Raw genomic sequence first — 20,796 nt, 5'->3', positions numbered from 1 at the left:
GATCTGGGTTGAATCCATCACCGTTCTTTAGCCCACTCTGCCACCCCAGTTCAGACATGGCTATATGCAAATCAGTCTGACCCTGTGCCTCATGGGAACAGTCCAGCCCGAACTGCCAAGCCATGCCTTCCCTGGACCGGAAACAAGCCTTGTTAATAATTTCTGTATTGTCAGTCGATTGCCTTTGCTGCTTTTTGCCTCTTAACTGGGACCCTCTTAAGGAGGCATTCAACACACTTCACATCTTTGACAGGTAGGTTGTCTGTGATTTGGTGCTGGTGTTGAGTTAGCGAAGTGAATCTGATTTTCAGTGTCATTCAGCACTGGTTTCCCCAGACTTTTTGCCTCTTGCCCCTGCATTTTTGATTGTGTGCTGGATTTCGCTTTTACTGGCTTAGATGCTTTGAACACTTTGCCGCTGTTGATCAATGTCAAAGTGCAAGTGCTCCTGTGTACATTGTCATTATGACTGGTTATCCATGATTGGTACAAAAGGGGGTGGTGATGGATGGAGCATCCGAACCAATCAAACACTCGCACCCAGTCAAAAGATCTGGGTTGAATCCATCACCGTTCTTTAGCCCACTCTGCCACCCCAGTTCAGACATGGCTATATGCAAATCAGTCTGACCCTGTGCCTCATGGGAACAGTCCAGCCCGAACTGCCAAGCCATGCCTTCCCTGGACCGGAAACAAGCTTCCGAGGACCGGTTTCTGGCATTACAGCTGTTTTCAGCCCGGCTTGCTTGAATCCAGTGGCAAAGTGAGTAAGGGACTCATGTCTGAGCATACCCTGCCATACTTGTGGCGGCCAAAAGCGGTACAAAAGGGGGTGGTGATGGACGGAGCATCCGAACCAATCAAACACTCACACCCAGTCAAAAGATCTGGGTTGAATCCATCACCGTTCTTTAGCCCACTCTGCCACCCCAGTTCAGACATGGCTATATGCAAATCAGTCTGACCCTGTGCCTCATGGGGACAGTCCAGCCTGAATTGCCAAGCCATGCCTTCCCTGGACCGGAAACAAGCCTTGTTAATAATTTCTGTATTGTTGTTTATCGTCAGTCAAGTGCTATAAGATTGCCTTTGCTGCTTTTTGCCTCTTAACTGGGACCCTCTTAAGGAGGCATTCAACACACTTCACATCTTTGACAGGTAGATTGTCTGTGATTTGGTGCTGGTGTTGAGTTAGCGAAGTGAAATCTGATTTTCAGTGTCATTCAGCACTGGTTTCCCCAGACTTTTTGCCTCTACCCCCTGCATTTTTGATTGTGTGCTGGATTTCGCTTTTACTGGCTTAGATGCTTTGAACACTTTGCCGCTGTTGATCAGTGTCAAAGTGCAAGTGCTCCCTGTGTACATTGTCATTATGACTTGTTATCCATGATTGGCATATTTGATTTACAAGTAAGTCCCCAGTAGAGCCTAGTGTGTGTGTCCAGGGCTTGTAAATCAAAAGCTACTAGTGGGCCTGCATTACTGATGGTGCCACGAATGCAAGTAGCCTTTCAATGTGTCTCAGACCTGCCACTGCAGTGTCTGCACTCACAGTTTTAAACTGCCATGTCAACCTGGCAAGGGCACTTACTTGCCAGGCCCTAACCTTCCCTTTCCTTATATGCAAGACACCCCTAAGTGAGGCCCAAGGGCAGGGTGCAGTCTATCCACGTAATTCTACAGGGGAGATACACTTTGTTGGCAGGGGAGATACAATTTGTTGGAGTTGTTAGGGGAGATACACTTTGTTGGAATCCATGTGGGAACCTTAATGTTCCTCCTTTAAACATTAATGTTGTGTCCAATGAAATAAATGAAACTAATGCTGGTGAAATGATTGTACATGTCGAGGAAGACAGTGGGGAACTATTGCAAAATCAGGGGAGTGGGGAACCACCCGTATTAAGTATCACTGGTACCCAAGGAGTCGAGCAGAATATTATGGGCAATGATCAAAACCTGGGTGGGCATGATGGTAGTCCAATGAACCTCGCCATTTTGTCTTCGATAAAAACAGTATGTAGCGATGGTCCAACTGCAGGGAGCTTTATATCTTGGAATATCGCAGGATTGGGTAGTAAGCTGATGTCACAATCCTGGATTGATTTCATTAATGAGTTCGAAATGTGCTTCCTTCAGAAGACATGGGCTTGTGACCCCATCTTCCTTCAAGGTTACTTAAATTTCTCAATTCCAGCAACCAGAGGCGCCAGAGGTAGACCAATGGGAGGTCTCACAGTCTGGATCAAGCAGACTCTGGACACTACAATAAAAATGTGGGATTTGGGCTGTAGAGACATTTTAATGTTGCGAATTTCCTCAGAAAAGTGGGGTGTGACAGACTTGTACAACGTTTATGCTAGAGGCACTAATACCGGGAGTTCCCCTACATTAGAGGCCCTGTCTACTTTTTTGCAAGCTAAGTCCCTTGGAAATCGAGTAATTGTAGCTGGGGATTTAAATAGGACCTTCGAACCCCTAGATAGCACTGATGATCTCTTGGGGCAGGAGGAGGATAATCTATGGGGAGTCCCTTCTCTGAATTTAGCCCCTGTTAAACGTTGGACGAAGGACATACTTCTTCTAAATGCTGTGTGTTTGGAACACGGGATGAGAGCCCTAAATGGGAGGACAAAAAGTGATAAGGAGGGTGTTTGTACATTTGACAATGGCCACAATAGAAGCAGGATAGATTATGTAATATGTAGTCTTAACCTATGGCAGGGGGTTTGTGACATGGAAATCAAGGGCAGGATAGAAAGTGATCATAACCCCCTTTGTGTGACTCATACCTGGTGGATGTCTGCTCAGTCTAATTTGCAGGCAACTGATGTTTTACTCCCTGACATGGCCAATGACATGCGCAGATTGAAATGGCCATGTGTGTTGGCGAACGAGGAATCTATGGACTTCATTGGCTCTGAGGTGGATAATGCTCTTGCCTCTATGGAGTTAGTAGGGTCCATAGTTCCAGGGTCCAGGGCAATTACTGACATCCACAACAACCTCTTTTCCCTTCTAAGACCTCATTTCATGAGAGCACGCAAGGCAAATCATATAATACCTCCCAAACCAGCTAGGTGGTTTAACCAACAGTGTAGGGTAGCCAGATTAGCCTTGGGTAGTGCTATTAGAAATAGGGACAGGGCCGCGATTTGTGCAGCAAGGAAGCATTACAACACAAGCATTTCCCTGGCAAAAAAAACGTGGGATGAGAAGTATTGGGCTGAACTAAAAGAGGCCTCTGGAGCCAAGGATTCCAGGCTTTTCTGGAAGATAGTGAAGTGGGGTAGAGGTGGCATCCCAAATAAACCTGATAATAATGTTGCAGAGGCTGCATGGGTGAATTATTTTAGACCACAATATGCAGAGTCAAAGGAGGTGGTGGCGGGGGAAGTGATTCCAGCCGTATTTCCCACTGATAATTTGTTTTCGGCCAAAGAAGTCGAACTCGCAATATGCTCTGTACAAGGGGGAAGGGCCCCTGGTTTAGATGGGATACCCTCGGATGTTTTCAAAAATGACAAAAATAGGTGGGTTAGGTATGTGTTCCTACTGGGGAATGCCATTGCAAAAGGCGTGTTAGTCCCAGACCAATGGAAGGGAGCAATTATTATACCGATCTATAAAAAAGGGGATCGGTCCCTCCCGGCTAATTATAGGCCAATAAGTTTGATTGCCACTATCCAAAAAGTAATAGGGAAGATGGTGGTAAACAAACTTATGGATTGGGTGGATGAGAATAACTCCCTCTCTCCTTACCAGGCAGGCTTCCGGAGGGCTACTAGCACCGTCGATCAGGTGTTTCGTTTCACTATGCTGCGGTGGGGGACGGTGCTTCTTGGCAAGGGCAGCCTGTATGTCGCATTTGTCGACTTGCGGGCTGCCTTTGATTTAGTCCCGAGGAGCAAGCTATGGTCAGTTTTAAACAAAATAGGTATCCCAGCAGAATTGCTCACCCTAATTATGAGGTTGCACGGGAGCAATTTCGCTAAAGTCCAGTGGGGTCTGAATGGCCAATCTTCCATCGACTTTCCAGTCGAACGGGGGGTTCGCCAAGGTTGTGCAATGGCACCCTTGCTCTTTTCATTATTTATTAATGGGATTGTTGGCAGGATGCTAGATGTTAGTGTAGATGCACCTTCGTTAGCGGGCCTCAGGGTCCCTATCCTGATGTTCGCTGACGATACGCTAATTATGTCTAAGACCCCTTCTGGGCTACAACGTGCCTTAGATATCTTTGATGGGTTTTGCTTGGAGCATGGTCTCGAAGTTAATGTTGGCAAGACCAAGTTGATGGCGTTCTCCCGAGGATGCAAACCTCGCCCTAGGATATATATGAATAACATCGAGCTTGAGGTAGTTAGGGAGTTCACCTACCTGGGGGTACAAATATCAAATAGCCAAGGCTGGTCCCATCACTTAGAAAAAGCGGTCCTGAAACATCAGCAAATTTCGGGGGTATTACGGGTGGAACATAAAAGATCAAAAACAAAACCCATAAAACCCGTTCTTGCCGTATATGATGCAAAGGCAATAGGGTCGGCTCTATACGGGGCAGAGTTGTGGGGTTTTGAAAAGCTTACCTCCCTACAGACAGCAGAGAACAGGTTCTTCAGGGGAATTACGGGACTACCACAGAGTACCCCATTAATCCCGCTTAGCCTTGATCTTGGGAGAAGATCTGTTAGTGATCGAGCTCGATTGCGTCCCATTTTATACTGGAGACACCTCTGGTCTACCCCCGAGATTAAGCACTATGCAGATGGGTTCCTGGCAATAATTAAAATTGATACCTTCCATAAAATATCATGGTTGAAGAATTTAAGAGCCATGTTAGGCGAACTGGGTCTCTCCCACCTCTGGGATAATCCCGCGGGGGAAGTTTTTCCAAGTAAAGATACCCTTAAAACTTTATATTGGGAGTGGATAGATGGCAGGCTCTGGAGGGGCACAAAATCTGATTCGATGGGGGGGCGCTTTTTGGAAATCAAAATGTGTCCCGTATTAGAACAGTACTGGGACAGTATAACTGTCCCTATGGACAGGAAGTTATTTTTCCAAATGAGATCTGGCTCCCTCCCCCTGAGATACCTAACAGGCAGGTGGAAGAGTTTGAGCACCCTGTGCTGCCCAGCGTGTGGTGCAGCCAATGAAAGTATGGGTCACTTCCTATTTGTTTGTAATGCCTACGCCACCCCAAGGAGGGTATGGTTAGCTCCAGTTTGCAAGAACCTTGGGACATCTAGTAGTGCAGAGGCGTTGAGAATCATCTGTACCTCCACTGAGGAGCCTATTGCTTTGGGCATAGCCAAGTATCTGGGGTGGGCTTGGTCGATTAGGCGGAGGGCTCTTTCCACAAATGTGATTTGATTAAAGTTTTAAACCTGTGTTAATTTTTACTGATTAAGCTTGCACAACTGTTTTATAAATATGTATTGTATAAATGTGATTTAAATATTTAATTGTGATGTATCTAAATGCATGTTGTGCTTTTATGAGTATATAACTCGAATAAAGCTTTCAAACGTAACGTAAACGTAATTCTACAGCACACCATCCCACATAATTACACTATACAAATCCACTCCACACCACACAATTCCACTCCATACAATTCCACAACAAATCTAACCTACTCCAACCAACATAATTCAATTACACACCACATATATACACTCCATAACACATAATAAAATACATTGCCATTTACAATGCCAATAGCTCTAACACAACAAAATGCAAGACCTGTTGCATGTCCACTGCTTGTTTTTTATTAAACCTTTCCAGGTTTTAGATTAAACCTTTAGATGGGATGCAGTTCACAAGATTTCTGCTTTAAGAGTAACTGGAAAAGTGTCTCCACAAAACAATTCCTGATGGACAGTTTGCTTACTGTATCCACACACATTTTATCTTGGGGTGTGTGGTAACCCTTCTGAATTAAGGGGAGATGTTTATGGCATGTCGGATATTGAGGATGGCGAGATTTATGAGTAGCTTATCAAGAGGCCCCATGAGCTTCGTGGAAGTGTTTGTCCATGGGGGCACATTATAATAAATGGTGAGACAAGAGTAGTTATTGCCGATGTAATGTTTCAGAGTTATGACATAACTGAACGCAGGATAGAAATACAGACGAGAAGTGGACTGGAGTGCCCCTGGACCTACTCTGACTGTACAATATAGCATTTGAGGAGTGTGTTAACTGAAATGTCATATATGAATTTAAACCAAAGCTGTTGATGCTGATGTGTGCAGTGCTTACTTTACAAATGTTTTATGTCAAGTCACAGACTGAACTTGTAACACCTTATGTTTAAGGGTATTGTTACCTTTTATAAAGTTTGTTCAGTTCGAAGATCTTAAAACATAACACATCATACAATTTAAAAACAAAGTTAAGAATATGACAGCTTTACACTCAAGGTTCGTCTTTCAGAGCGCCTAAACAATATCCCGAGAAAATTAAAACATCAAACAATTTCATGTTAACTAATGTTTTAAGGAAGTTTTCACAATGAGCGGGACCATATTTCAGAAGCAACTAGAGAGAGGATTTTGTCTTTTTTTTCTAAAAAATAATAACAAAAGGATAGTCTAGCAGAAAATGTTTTATCTAAAATATGGACAAATAGTTGGCAAATCCACTTCCACCATGACCAATAATGCATATTACCAAAATTTAAACCTATTCTAAATTGTGTGGAATGCCAAATTTCTTCCCAGGTTTCCATAACAATCAAAGAACACTTAATTAGCTTTGTATTTCTCAGTTTCATGCCAGGTAAATAAATGTATTATCTTTGCTTGATACGTCTTTGGAAACTTTGTTGTGGAGAACCCACCAAATCTTAAAATGCCAACAAGAGATGCCAAGAAATTATAATTCACATCTTCTCAATGTTCATCCAAAGCTCCATTCTCGGAAAACCTAAACCCTATATTTTTCTACAGATGCGCCAGCTCAAGTTTTCCAACCTGCAAGCCATCTGCAAAAATCACTTAATATTTTTTTACCAAATATCAATATCTTGTTTTATCTACATTTAGGGCCTTATTACGATGTGGGTGGTGCAGGCACGATAGGCCATTGGTTGCAGTCCCACCGACATTTCTGCCATTGGTCTAACTACCGGATTACAATTCCGGCGGTCGGAGCGAGTTAGGCAGGGGACAGACCGCCCCCTCTGAGAGGCTCAAGGAGCCCATCGGGACGCTGGTCAAGTTCCTAATCCCTACAATGGGGCGGTGCCTGCGAATGCACTACTGTTGGGATTAGGATATCCCTTTCCAACTTCCTGTTCATGGCGGTCCCCCCACCATGAACAGGCACCCGGAAAGGTACTTTGGGGGCCTCCTCTATGTGGTCAGGGGGACACATGTGGTGCCCCCACAAACATACATGCACAGTGTGCCAGCCACCACATGCTGCCTGGTGGTGCCTGGCACATGGTGCATGGTAGTGTGCAAACATCCCCTTTTCTATTAAAGCTTGTGCATCCCCTTTTCCAGGCCGCTGCACAAGCCCCAGTAAAAAAAGGGCATGCGACAGGGGGATCGCATCCTAATGTCGGGTGGAACCACCGACTACTAGTTGGGCATTTACCATCCCGCAACAATGGCAGTCGGCCGCTTGTCATCGTATTAAGGCCCTGCATGTAAATTTATCCCGGGCACAAATCAAATGTTTTGATTACTGCCCTTGAGACAGCTTCAACTATGCTAATTACATTCCGCCCCAATTCTGGTATTGGCATGTGATCAATGGTTTGCAATTATATTTGCTGTCACAAACCACTGACACATAACTTTACAAATTATGATTAAGAGTGGAATCCCCTTTTAAGCCCCATCCTATTTGCCATTCAGAATCCTTTCCAGCACTATTCCAAGCCAGATTCTTTGAAAACCTCAACCTCAAATATTCGCACATATCCTCCTCCTCACTTGTTCTAACCTGTTAGCCACCTACGAAAATCAACTCATTTTACTGAATGTCAATATCTTGTTTTACGTGCACTTAATGCCAATTTATCTCGGACACACAACAAATGTTATCGCAGCTCCACAATGACAGCTTCCACGTTGTGAATTATTAGACCCCACCTGAATGATGAGGCAGCCCATAACAATATAAATACATAAAAAAGAAGGGAATGAAGGAAAGGGAGGAGGGAAAAACGGGAAGGCAAGGATAATCCATGAAAGGAAAAACAGAAGAGAAAATATGAGACAAAAGAGTTAGGACGAGACAGTGGGGTGCAAGTAAAACTACGAAATTAAACACTACGCTGAAAATTAAACCATGTGCTGGATATATACAGTTTATTTACAGGTATTTACATTTTGTTGTGTATTGGAAAACAAAAATAATCCTACATTGTCACATAATTCACTTTAAACATTCCTCTCACTTTGCAGCCAGCGAAAGAAAAGTAACACTAATCCTTATGTTGAAAGAATAAAGCAGCCTGATATTGGACCTTTGTCTTTGAATCACTGCTAGTGTGACAAGACTACACAGAATTTAGTGCATCTTCATTTATTGCTCATACTTTTGCGACCCACAAAAATCAGCTCATGGCCCCTAGTGGGTTGCAAACCACAGTTTGGGAAACCCTGCACTAGTCTACCACCTGCATGAAAAGGACCGACATGAACACACCAGAACCTTCCTGGGTCTTCTTCCTTCTGTTTGAAACCAGAAGAACACCAAAAAGGGGGCACATTAAAACATTTCCCGTCGTCCCCGCCCAGAAACAACCCGCTACACCTGCTGTCCTTGAATTGAAGTTCTAACGGGACACCTCATCAAATCACCCTGCTTTCATTCCCCACTCTCACCGTGGATGGATTTGACAAACTTGCGTTGCAAGTTAAATCTGGCTCTCCATCTGATCCAGTAAGATCTGATCTCTTTCGTGATCAGACCTTTATGGGGCGCACTGTTGTGCGTGCCCTTGTCAACCTCTCCCTTGAGACGGGTGTAGTTCCATCTAAGTGGAAGCAGGCAGTGGTGTCCCCAATCATCAAAAAGCCTTCCTTGGACCCATCTAAGCCTGAAAGTTATCGCCCTATCTCGCTACTACCCTGGCCGGCAAAGATTACAGAGGCCCACGTTAATCTGGCCCTGTCAGAACACCTGTCCCGTACCAATGCCCTTGACCCCTCACAAAATGGCTTCCGTGCTGGACACAGCACGGAGACCGCTCTTCTTGTGATGGTGGAACACCTCCGTGCAAGGTTGGATGAGGGGATATTGTTAGATCTCAGCGCCGCCTTTGACACGGTATCCCATAGCATCCTCCTGCATCGGCTTGAGGAGATTGGAATTGGTGGCCAGGCGTTGCAGTGGTTCCGCTCCTTCCTCGACGGTCGTTCCTTCTGTGTTTCCATCCCTCCCTTCAAGTCTAAGTCCCAGCCTTTGGCCATGGGGGTCCCGCAGGGGTCCTCGCTGAGCCCCACGCTGTTTAATCTCTATGTGAGACCGCTGGCTGATGTCGCCAGGCAATGGGGCCTTACCCTGGTCTCATACGCCGATGACACACAGCTGGCGGTTACTCTCAGCGGGGACGCGGAACAAGATGCCCCCAGGTTTCAAGCTGGACTGAAGGAGGTGGCTAGCTGGTTGACAGGAAACTGTCTCCAGCTTAATGCCACTAAAACGGAGGTAATGATTGTCGGAAGGGGAGTGGAGCTGTGGGGTGACCAATGGTGGCCTCCCGAGCTGGGACCCACTCCGACCCCGGTGTCGGAGGTAAAAAATCTGGGGGTCTGGTTGGATACGGGCCTTACTTTTGTAGGGCATACCAAAAAGACAGCAGCTTGTTGTTTTGGTCTGTTGAGAGGTCTAAGACCAGTACTCAAGTTTTTTGATGCCCCAACCAGACAGCTGGTGATCCAGGCAACTATCATCTCTCGCCTGGATTATGCTAGCTCTTTGTTGGTTGGGGCTAACCAGGCCGAACTAACTCGCCTACAAAGGGTTCAAAATGCTGCGGCGAGAGCGATTGTCGGCCTCCCCAGATTTTGTTCTGTGTCTAATGTCCTTGGCTCTCTACACTGGCTTCCAGTGAGGAAGCGCATTCTCTTTAAGGTCCTCTGTTTGACCTTTAAGATTCTGAGAGGTATAGGCCCAGAAATCTTGTCCAGCTGTCTTTCTCTTTATGTCCCTACTCGCACCCTCCGCTCTCAAGGCCAGGCCCTTGCTGTTGTCCCTAGATTTAGGCTCTGCCGCATGGGGGGTCGCTCCTTTAGAGTAAAAGCTGCATTAACCTGGAACTCCCTTCCGGTTGAAATCCGTCTATTAGAGGACCTCATGACTTTCCGGAGAGCAATAAAAACCTTTCTGTTTTAGCTGCCCCCAACAGGTTTTATCTTTTCCTGTTGTGTTATGTTCCTCCTTGTCTATGCGCCGGGACGCTCCTTTGCTGGAGTAGCTGCGCGCACAATAAATTATAATAATAATAACATAACATCAGTATCTCACCAAAAGCCATCCCACTTGTAATGCCGTGTGTCAACACCACACACACATCTCTATCGAGGTGCGGTGTGGCACCCACAGCACTCCCTCTCCGTCCACCTTGAATGCTCCTCTCCCCATACGTTGTAATTTTGAAAACTACACGAAATCATCACAGCACTAAACTGCAACACCCACGAAGAACTATAGCACTAGCCATAAACTTCATCTAAATAGCAAACTGCTCTAGTAAAAAATCCATTCGTTATGCAGAAAGGAAACATCCTTCTAGTATTCGCACCTCACAGGCGTATTACACTCTCAAGCAAGTGCACAATACACCAACATAAATGCAGAAAATGAAAACAACTGCTGCAGCCACTCACAAGCCGGGACCCGAATTTTCGCAAGTTACATGACCGTGGCCTAGATGTATCAAGATTCCATTTTGCGAATCTTAAATAGCGATTTTTAGCGAATCGCTATTTAGAATTCGCAAAATGGAATGTATGTAAAAAATCGCTTTTTTTAGCGATTCCTTATTATTCTTTATTTGCGAATTCGCATTTTGCGAATTCGCAAATAAGGAATAATTTCCTATGCATTCCTATGGGCCATGAGACCCATAGGAATGATTGTGAAGTAATTCTCAAATTGCGAATTCGCAATTTGCTAATCGCAATTTGAGAATTATTTCAAGGGTGCCGGGGTGTCTCATGGACACCCTGCTGCACCCCTGAAACTTACATGTGTGTGAATATGGCGCACATACATGCCTTATGGGCATGTATGTGTGTCACATGCCACCCTCAAAATTGCCAAATTTTGTTTTTTGACAGGATTTCGCAAATTAACACGAACCTCAAATTGGTGTTAATTTGCGATTCCTTAACCTGAATTCGCAATTTTAAAAAGCTTCATACATGGCAGTTAAGGAATCGCAAAATTGCGATTCCTTAAACGCTTAAGCAAAATAAGGAATCGCAATTTTTTGCTATTCCTTATTTTGCTAATTTCACATACATTCAAAAGATGCAAAATGTCCGTTTGCGAATCGAATCGCAAAAGGCTTGATATATCTTGGCCCCTATGCTTTGCCAGAGGTACATCTGCATGTTGGGTTGGAGTCAGGAGGACAAAAGAAATCAGAAGTAATGCCCAACTATCCATGCTAGTGAGAGTCACAGAGAGAAAGAAGCTCCTGCCTCTCGTCAAGGTATTTCCCCATCTCTCAGAAAGAGCACCCTTTACCGTTATGCAAGGTTGCTGGTTCAGTCAACTTTATAGAAAACACACGTCTGGTATACCAGCAATCAAGTGTCCTCCATTCAATATAAATATACAAAGAAAGTATTAGATAAAGGAGCGCTGAATAAACAGTTCATAATGAACACCTATGAATTTGTAAAAATATAAGTGCTCGAAGCCTAAGGGGCTGATTACGATGGTGGATGGATAGCCATCGCCGGCCATCGTAACCTGATTTTCCCCCGCCATATTATAATGGCGGGGGTATCGCGGTGGATGCAAAGTGCGTCCGCCGCTTTTCCGCCGGTCGGCAATCGTTCCGATTGCCGGCCGGGCAGACTTGGGCCGCTAACATGGCGGCAGTGCCTAGCAGGCACCGCCATCCATATTAGGATGTGTGCGGAGAAAGGCCTTTCCATGGCGGCAGAAAGGCTGGTGGGGAGTTGGTTTGGGGGCCTGTTGCGGGCCCCCGCGGTGTGGGGGGTGCACTTGGGTGGTACCCATGGAACCCCCCTCCATTTCCATGCACAAGGTGGCAGGCACCGCGCGGTGCCCGCCACGTTGTGCATAAAAATGCACAACATGGCAATTTGACGTTGCAGCGGTTACTGCTGTAAGCAGTACCCGCCGCAATGTTAAACTGCGGAATGCGACTGCCAGGGTGGTGGTCGCATCCTAATTCACGGTGCAGGACCGCCGCATGTCTGGCGCGGAAGGCCATCCTAATTGATCCCTAAGTTTTGTTCAGAAGCCTGCGGCCGGTGCTGTGTAAGGTTGAGTATGCCGAAGACCAAGGCTTCGTAATCTTGATTCTACCTCACGGTTCTAATCCACCCATATACCCGGACTCTTTGTCTCACTCTTGCAGGTTCTTTTTCATCTCTAATTTCTCAATCCCTCGCCGTTTAACAGTCCCAAATCTGCAAACAATTAACTCGTGCTGGGAGGTGTTAAATGTTATCGGGCTTCTTTTCCCAGCCCTGGAGTGGTCAGGAGTGCAGAGGCAGCAGGAGGACAGAGATCCTCGGGGGGTGCTCTTTCGGGTCCAGACTTGGGAATCTGATAATTCCATCCCCGGAGACACCGAAAAACACCTACTCTTCTGAGCTACTTGCAATGAGGGGCTCTGTTTTCAGGATCCCCCGGACATCCACAAGAAAGAAGTCACACTGGCTAGGTTACCGCTGCTCACCCATTGAACTTACTCAAACTTACCATCATGCACAGCCCTTCCTTGACATGGAGTATGCTGGCACTTTAACAGAACACCATCAAGCTACACGGTGTATCAATATGTCTGTCATATAATCAATGCATTTGATTCATTTTGAATGTACTGCTCTACGCAGGCATACTGTAACTATGCTTCCAAAATATGTCTACTCCAAAGCCTGAACTCTACAGCCATCCCTGTAATTTCAGAAGGGAAACTTCTAAAAAGATACTTGTGTTAGTTAACCTTTTCAATGACACCACTTCTTGGTAATAGGGCAACATTGAAAAGAAATAAAAAATAGAAGGTGCACACCTTTGTTGTGACATTTTATACCATAGATAGAATCGGAAATCAGATTAAAATGATCGCACGATGTGGGTGTCACAGTATGTGCTAATCTGTACTAATTAGGACTTCCCTATATGACATTTTTGTGCCTTTGAAGCCCTGGAAAAGCACACCTACGCAGATCAAACAGAACCTGGTGGGCGGGAGGAACGCCTCAGAAAACAGAGATGAAAGAACCCACTTGCTGCTACAAAGCATTTTCAAAGACATTTTTGAGGCATCAGCTCTGAAGGGAAAAAAACCCAGGGAAGTCACGCCAAGCTACCTTTAATATTTAAAACTAAAAATAAACACAGTAATCCCTTTCAATATATACACTGAGTTTAGGTATAACTAGGAAATGTCTATAGCACGTTTTCATGAAGCTTACTGTAATGGTAAGATTATATAAAAAATGTAAAGACGGTTGATTGGAAAGCACCCTGACACGATAGCTATCAAAACTGTATTCTCAGGGGCGTAGATTTTTGGGGCGGTGAATTGGGGTGTTACACCCCCCTAGTAAATCTATTTTGTGATTAATAGTTGGGCATACAGTTTTTCAGTCGGGTATGGTGTGGTGTCTGTCCGATTTCACCAGGAATTTCTACATACACAGACTGAAAAAGCACACACACTCACACACTCTCCCTCTCTGTTTGGAATGAGGATGAAAGAAATGTTGGTTATTTCACAATATAATGCATTTTCTCTCACTTAGTACCCCTACCAATCCGCATTACTCTCATTTCTAGTGCCCCTTAAGGACCGCTTGTCATATAATGTAAGTTAACATTATGGGGTATATTTACTAAGATTTTTTGCGGTGTTTTCATCACAAAAGTGATGCAAATCTACACAACTTTTTTTCTCAATTTATTTTTCAGCGCAAAAGCTTGTTTTGTTATAAATGTATGTGCATGACACCTGTTACAGATATCCTTGGTGCAGTGCTTAATCCCTTTGCTGCTGGCCCGATTCCCCTGCTGTGCTGGGGGGAAGGGGCCAGGCACAGCGCCCCGGTGCTCATGACGAGCTCAGCTCGTCATGAGCCACGGTTCTCGTGTGCTCATTACGAGCTGAGGTCGTCACGGCCACGCCCGTTTCAATAGAACGCTCAGCACAGCAGAGGAATTATCCCCGCGTGTGAGCGTTCTAACGGCCGTGACGAGCTCAGCTCGTCATGAGCACACGAGAACCATGAGTGTGGGAGGGGTTAATAAAAAATAAGTAAAAAAAAAAAAGCTTGTTTTGTGCTAGCAATTCACTTGAAAGTAATGTAAAACAGTTCATAGCACTGCTTTGCATTATTTAGCGCCATGGGGGCATTCCAGGTGTGCAGGGGCGTTCCCATGCAACCATCCATGGTTTTTGATGCAAAACCCTATTTACTAAAACAAAGTAGACATAATTCTGCATCAAAAAATAACACCCATTTCAAATAGGCACTATGAAGGAGAAATGCTTTAATTTCTCATTTCTCCTTTTCTGACTTTGCATGATTGCTGCGCTGTACAGCACACATACAAAGTGGGAAATGTTTTAAGGTTAGTCTAAGCATTGTATTTTGTACTGGTAGGGTATTCTTCCAGTACAAAACCTATTCTAGATTCACGCAGCCATCCTTGCACAATGGAGCAAAGGTTTGAGCGTGGTGCAAGGCTACCTGATTGTGCGCGCCAGGGTGAGGGAATGCGAGTGCCATAGACCTGTAACTATGGCGCTCTCCTGCTCTCTGCTTCTCATGCAGTGCAGCATTTTTGCTGCTGCGCTGCATGAGAATTTGATAAATAGACCCCTATGTGTCAGCGTGATGGTTGGGAAATCTGAAGCTCACACCCCCCAATCTTACTGGCAAAGATACACCCTGTGTATTCTACAGAAAAAGCTTTTTTTATGAAGGCCACACATGAGTAGTTTAGCTAGAGTCTGCATCGGAACTTCACACCTACAATCTTTGTGGCCATACTATAGAATCAGCAAAGCATATTATCTGTGCACTGTCTGCACTACAACTATGGTCACAAACAATTCTAAACACAGGAGAAGATGATGATAACTTTTTGTTATATCCTGCATTTCTTAACAGAATTATGACATTTACTTAGTATTTTTTTTTTTAAGTCTTCACAATGGTAAATTCAAATGTGGTTTTGTCTTTTATTAGTATGCATCTAACAATGATTGTTTTCTGAATTTGGTTTTATTTTAAACCCTAATATTTAATTAACTAAAGTAAAATAACTGAAAACAACTATTTAAATCTAATAGGTTTTTTACAGTGGAGGTTTTTATGAGTGTCTAGCTTTGACAAGGCATATTCTGAGGATCTCATTTTCCGAGGGTATTGTCATTTTAAGGCAACATTTCGTATATTAGAATTTAGAATTACTTTTGCAGATGGTCAGGCAGAAAACCTTACTGTGTAACAGTGAATAAAACAGAAACCTTTAAGTCTAACCATAAAAGATGAAGACACCAGCAGAAAAACAGGAGGAATTTTTAAATGATGGGTTCTCCTTCCTGGGATCTCAAATAATTGATGGCATGGGCATTGCAAGTAATCATATTAATGAATATATTTTGGTCGGAGATCGTTTTATGAGTTACACAGTGTTATTAAACAGATTCCTTTAACAGGCAAAAAACGTCAGAAACTAAGGCAACAATCTTACTGAGTGAAGTATCAGATATCATATATAACTGACTATCTACAACCGCTCAGAGGCCATAAACGGCAGAAATGAGGACCAATACATACTTTAGTTGCACCGACCCAGCTAACAGACCATGTCTCATCAAAGGCCCCCTGAGTCTTGAAAGTAACATCCTAAATATCTATCGCCCCATGCCCCCTTGCCCAGCGAACCAGCTAAAATGAGCATACAATAGGAGCCAAAGGCAACACGGAACATCTCCACTTAATCAGTGGGCCTACCCCACACCTGGCGGGAGTAGAGCATCTGACAACCAGCCGCAATCAACATCAAAACTATTTGTCCAATGACTGGAGGCAAAGTGGGACAATAACCAGCTATAATCAACAACATTTTATAAGCTACTGGGGCCAAAGTGCTCCAACAAGCAAGTCCTTATCAGACCACTCGAGCCACCTCCAAGGCGCAATCAGACCCCCTTTCTGCCAATGGGCGTCGAGGTCTCTCTTCCTCCGATCCGGGGAAGCCACACAAGTAGACACCAAAGACCAATGTGAATTGGTGTTTATCCCACACTACATCCCAAAGGGAGCCCACAATATACTAAACATAGGCAACTTGCTACACCTGTTCCAATATATCCCAACACTGAAGAACCTGAGTTCGGCCGAACTAATCTCTGTAAATTTTGCCCAGATTCCAGTTAAAGGATCGTCGTATGCCACAAAAAACACATGGCAAAGAGCTGAGCTCAGAGAGGCTATCCTGAGGGAGTCAATCACCTTTGAGGATTGGGGTTTTGAGTTGTTGAAACTTTATCCACTAAAATATCCCTATGTCTTAGTGCCACAGGAGCCCACTAGGCTGCACAGAAGCATCCTGAGAGGGGCAAAAGGCCCTACCCAGTAGTGGCTCCCAAGTGCATCCAAAGCTGCAAACTCATTAGAAGTATTATGTGCCCTCAACCAAAGAAATGTAATGTACAGGATAAAAAGAAGTGACCACAACAGGTGGAATCAGTTCGGCAACTTCCAAGGGGGCTCCCGAAAGGATTATTTCTAGCCACCAAGACCCATCCTCAAGCACAGCCAAGGTCATAATCACGTCGTGGAATGTGGCAGGCCTGAGGTCGATTCTGACAAGTAAACCAGCGGTGACTTTCCTGAATAAAAGTGACATTATTTGCTTACAGGAAGCCTGGGTGCTCACTCCAACAGATCTACATGGCCTTTACGAGCTTTTTAAGTCAGCAAATTGCACCAACATATTTGGCTGGCCCTCGGGAGGGCTCTCAATCTTCATCAAGCAAAACAGCAAGATCGGAGTTGCACCCCTCAACCAATATTCTCTGGCGGTCCAAGGGGCGATAATCTCAGGGTTCTTTAATTCATCATAAAAGACTCCGCTGCTACTGATAAGCTGCTACCACGACATGCAGAAAGCATCAAAACAGCGTGCAACTGATGACCTCTGCAGATGCCGAGAAGCCATTCTTCTGGACCACACGTCACATTAGGTCCGGCTTACAGGTGACTTCAACATCAGTGACTTGGAAACGTCAGCATCTCTGACAGTAAAGCTAAGGATCATTAAAAAATAAACAATCTGCTGAAAACATTCAAATTAATCTCTGCCAAACAAGCTCTTAAGTCTCAGGCTCCCCACCTTAAGCCCCCCCCCACACTTTCAACTACACCTTCCTTTCTGATTCAGAAATCACACTAACTTTGAGATTCTCAGCAGGTGCGAAAGCGATCATAATTCCCTGACTTTAACCTTGACCTTAGAAGCTCCCATGGGGCCCAAATACTATGCAGTGGGCTCCTCTACATGGGTCGAAGCAACACAACTAGTCAGGTGGATTTAAAGGAGGCCAACAGACACCTCAGCGGTGTTCAAGTGACTTCTCAAGGTAACCACGGTGTCCACTGCCAGTAATCTGAGTGTCATGCAAAACATGTGTGGTGGACTGACCACTAAGCTTATGGATTCTCTACGAGCTTTTGGGGGGTCGCAAGCAACAGCGACAGAGAGAGAGCAGGCCAACTAACAGCACAACAAGGTTATTAGAATGTTAAGAAGGTCCTTGCACATTCACAAATGAAACCCCACCATCAAAACTGTAATGGCCATCATTAAACTCTGCAAAGAACATAAAAAAACAGTATGGGAAATGAAGAAAGCCTCCGAAGAAAAGTAATTGCTAAAGATACACCAAATGCTTAAGGAAAGGATTCTCTCCTGCTTCTGGAATCACATTAACAGATTAAAAGCTGCAAACTCAACCAGGGAAAATGGAGTCACAGATAGAGCCTGGGTGACTCATGTCACAGCGCTGTACGCTAGCAATCTAACTGCATCAGGGTACACAAATGAGCAGAGGGCCACCAACTGAACCAGCCACAAGCAATCAGCATGATTTAACCACACCAGCCTAGGTTTGCAAAATCATCAAGGCACTAAAAAATGACGGGCGTCTGGGCCCAACGGCCTTCATGCCTGAGTCTTCAAATGTGCCCCTGAGGAATGGGCAAGTGTTGTAACTCCCCTATTCAATCAAGCCTTCCTCTGCCCAAGTCCCAGAGGCTTGGAGGGGCTCCATCCAGTGCCCCATATTCAAGTAAGAAGACCCAACAAAGCCATCCAATTACCGTCTGATAGCCTTGTTGGATTTAGAAGCAAAAACATATACCCGACTATCATTTAAATATCTAGAGGCCTGGGCCTGGGCTTGGGACAACGATGTTCCTCCATTTTTCCAGAAAAGGCAGGCTTCCAAACATCAAGATAGATAACATCACTACACTTGCTGTCCTAAGTCATCAAGCAGCCCAAATAAACAACTACCACTTCTCTGCTGTTTTATTGATTATAGCACTGTCTTTGTCAAGGTCGATCATCCCACACTTTGGAGGAAATTAAACATGTGTTGCATTCCCTCAAATCTCCTAGGGGCCATAGTCTCTCTTTACTTAGAAACATGGGTACGTGCGAGGACAGGGCCACATGCTGTCACCTCCAAACTTCCCATCCAAGGCTGTCTGAAGCAAGGCTGCATCCTTGCTTCTCGGCTCATTAATCTAACCAAAGCAAATCTGGGCAGAGCCTTGGCAAACAGTCGTCTGGCCCCACAACCAGGCCAGTCATCTACACATCCTCCAATATGCGGACGAGATCATAATAATGGACCACGCCGCAGTGGACATACACCGAGTAGCCTCCACAAATACAAGTAAAAAAATATATCACGATCAACCAGGACAAGAATAAAGTCATGGCCTTTGGCCGCTTCAAGAATAGGAAACTCCTGGCATATGGGGGCCATGACTATTAAAACGGCACAGAAATACAACTACCTGGGGATTTGGTTTTCAGAGACCTCCAACCCCTAAATCCACTTAGGCTCGCTAAAAAAGGAAGCCACAGTCATCACATATGAGCTTGCCTGCCTCATTCAGAAATTAATAAGCGCCTCTGCCACTCCATATCTGAAAGTCATAAAAGCCTGCTCCTCCCAGCACTACATTATGGGCACCAGGCTTTTCCTGGGGCCTGTGCTCTGAGTCTAGAACATACACAGTGTTCAGCTCTGAAGAAAGTTTTTCAACTGCCCAGGCATCTTCGTAGTCTAGAACCCGCCTGGAACTCGGCCTATCAAATCAAATGCTAACTTGTGAGGCTGACATTTGAAATACTATATAAGCATACTGAAACACCAGCCAATTCACTCAAGACATGCCTGAAAGACATCTTCCAGAGCCCAGGGAATCTATGGCATCGTCAACTACAGAAGGCTGTTGCATCTTTCCAAATCGTACTACCTGCATTAACACCCAACTCCATCTCTTTCCTGCCCGGGAAGAAGGCACTCAACAAGCAGTTGCACTCAGCCTCATTTCAGCAAGACATTGCTTCCCTAAAGTCTCAGACATTCTAGTCCCTTTGAATATCTTCTATCTGATAGGGAGACCCCAGCCTTACCTCTCTGAGGCCATCAATCTTCGAGTGTGTATAGACATTATGTACATACTGTTCCTTGGTATTCCGATAGCAGACTTTAATCCTGTGTGGCTCAACCCAGAAAAGGAGGGGGCTTGCAAATTATGTAATTTTAAGCGAGAATCATGGTTACAGCTCCTGTGCTGGTGCCCCTCTCTTGATGCAGCTCAAACGTCCCTACTGAAACCAATCTTTTTGATGAACGGGACCCGCACTTGTCCGGCGGCCTCTTCAATTTGCTTCTCTCGATCGGACGCAAGATCTTTATCAAGGTGTGGCAAATTCGTCAAAGAACTTAGAGCTCACTTCCGACCTCAAACTAAGGACTCTCAACCTGTCAATTCCACTCATAGGCTCATAACTGACTATCCTATTCTGAAACCCATAAAAGTCTAACCACATGATTAGCAAGCCTGAGCCCACTGTCTTGCACCACCTCACTTTAATCATTGTTGCCACTTGGGTTACGGCTCCGTCCGCAGGTAATGCCGAGATTATTAGCTCGCACACATGCATAAAGCACTTTTTTGGAACTGTTTCATTAGGAGGAAACGATGGGGAAAACAACTCAGTCAGGGCATCTCCCATCATAGCAATTATTTTTACATGATGCATTACATTTAAAACTAGGCTATAGATGTAAAATCTTTACGCCACCTAATTAACGGATAAGAAATATGCACTATAGCTCACATGCAATCTCTCACCTAAATATTTGCACGCTTTTTCGACAAGAAATAAATGGTGGCAAGTTAGTGAATTTTAGATTGCCATCTGTATTAATGCTATTGATAAGGTGATCTACCTGTTCAGCAATAGGCACACTGCACTTTCAAGTGATTCTCTTTTACCCTATCCTTTCATCTAGTGTGAACTACTGG

General features: G+C 44.7%; 1 protein-coding gene across 1 annotated transcript in view; it reads left to right on the top strand.

The window, feature by feature from the left end:
• SHISA3 (shisa family member 3) overlaps nucleotides 1-20,796 on the top strand; it is a 44,810-nt gene that overhangs the window by 22,642 nt on the left and 1,372 nt on the right. The window lies entirely within an intron of this gene.

This window comes from Lissotriton helveticus, chromosome 2_2, assembly GCF_964261635.1.
Source record: "Lissotriton helveticus chromosome 2_2, aLisHel1.1, whole genome shotgun sequence".
NCBI classification, from domain to species: Eukaryota; Metazoa; Chordata; class Amphibia; order Caudata; family Salamandridae; genus Lissotriton; species Lissotriton helveticus.
The sequence above is the reverse complement of the archived record's forward strand: the minus strand, read 5'-3'. Positions and strand labels throughout refer to the sequence as shown.